Here is a 1,839-nt window from a genome sequence, read left to right as displayed (position 1 = left end):
AATAATAGGAGACGTATAAAATAAAACTATATACTAATACGTATATATATATATATATATATATTATATATATATATATATATATATATATATATATATATATATATATATATACAGTACACATTCCACTATCCGAGGCTTTCCTTTTCTTTTCTTGCTGACGATAAATTACGCTCTTAGAAATGTTGTCTGAAAACAATAAGAATATGTGCAAAAAATACAATCAGAGGTAGAGGTCTTTAACAGGAACTAAGCAAGGGAGTTGAAAAATTTTTTATGCATGTAAAAAATATAGACATGAACCAACTTGTGAAATAAAAAGACCAGAAAAACTACTCTTTCTAAATTATGTGTAAACTTTTTACCGAAAACGAAAGTTGCACGAAAGACTTTTTGTCCCTTTTTTGGCCTCCGGTGCTTGGGGTCCCTGGTTCAATCCCAGCTCGTGCCGTGTGAACTTTGTCGTGCATAAAGACCGTGCTCATGGGTTTTCTCGGGTTTCTCCCGTTTCCTCCCACTTTCTTCATTCAGTACTCATCATCACCGTCTCCTTTAGCGTAACCGGTATAAGTATGCGACGTAAATCTAAAGATTTCATTTCATTTCCCTTTTCTGCTCATACTGCTGATTATGCGCGATTATGCCAACATCCAACTCCGCGGATAATCGTGCGATTACTGTATATTACAACTAATACAGATACGTAATTACATTATCAGTTACAGTATCGGTTTTTATTTACTAATTTGCCTCACTTTATTTGCATCCCTGCAGTAAATAATTCTTATCGATAATAGTTAAAATGTATATTACATTTTAGTGCTTCACGACTGAATGATCATCTGCCTTACGTTATCTCGCAGCTGAAGAGGATGCTACACTGAAAACTACCTTGCGTTATAAAGGGTAAGTGAAACATATCTTAAAAATATCTTTCATACATTTCATTGTGTACATTAAAGAATGTAAGTTTGCCTTTTTCCTGTAATCAATACTTAATAAAGGATTTATTTTTATTTATTTATATACAATTTCATACGTGGTTCGTGATAGTAAACTCGATAGGACATAGTGGCACTATGAACATCCGAATCACTCATCATTCGAACATTCAAATATTTATTCGAATATTAGTATATTCCAAGTAATGTTAACGACGTTAATATGCTTGCCTTTATAGTTAAGTCAATTCTTACTTAAAACATACTTCCTTAACAGGACATTGAAGAAAAGGTAGTTGCCAACGGCCATACCATGCTGAATATACCGGTTCTCGTCCGATCACCGAAGTCAAGCAGCATCGGGCCTGGTCAGTACTTGGATGGGTGACCGCCTGGGAACACCAGGTGCTGTTGGCATCTCTTTTTCAAATTTCATTATCCTTCAAGTACGAAAATACTAGAAACATTAATTTTATAGTACTTTCAAGAGATAATTTATCAACATTATTTCATAGCGATTAATCGATATTCTAAGCGTTATACCCACTATTTCTTACACTAACAGCCTGTTTATTTGCACGGCACATTAAAATAACCTGATTTCCGATCCGTGTGCACCTACTACTATACTTAACACGGAATGTATTACCACTTTTTAAAAGTAAATTATTATGACTAAGTGTAGATCTCCGGCGAGTAAATGCCTTTCGTATACAAGCACGACACATCTCCGCTATGTGCTTTACTTTTTTACTAACAGCATATAGAAATTGGATTTCAAGGTGTTTCTACATAACAGAATGAAGCAAATTTCGTGATTTAACTCTTTCGAATAATGTGTTGGTCCTGACAAGGACCGTTTGAAATGAAAAATCTTGAAGAAGATTTTTACTTAGAG

The 1,839-nt window shown here is 34.0% G+C and overlaps 1 non-coding gene across 1 annotated transcript; it reads left to right on the top strand.

Annotated features, from left to right (window-relative positions):
- Window positions 1-1,239: 1,239 nt before the first annotated feature.
- On the top strand, window positions 1,240-1,358 carry LOC145678014 (5S ribosomal RNA). The gene has a single exon (XR_014130158.1). It is a non-coding gene; the product is annotated as a 5S ribosomal RNA (ribosomal RNA).
- Window positions 1,359-1,839: the final 481 nt, after the last annotated feature.

Source organism: Thermobia domestica, unplaced genomic scaffold (assembly GCF_964235325.1).
Source record: "Thermobia domestica unplaced genomic scaffold, izTheDome1.hap1.1 HAP1_SCAFFOLD_1711, whole genome shotgun sequence".
Taxonomy (NCBI): domain Eukaryota; kingdom Metazoa; phylum Arthropoda; class Insecta; order Zygentoma; family Lepismatidae; genus Thermobia; species Thermobia domestica.
Note: the sequence above shows the minus strand (reverse complement) of the source record. Positions and strands in the feature narration are given on the sequence as shown.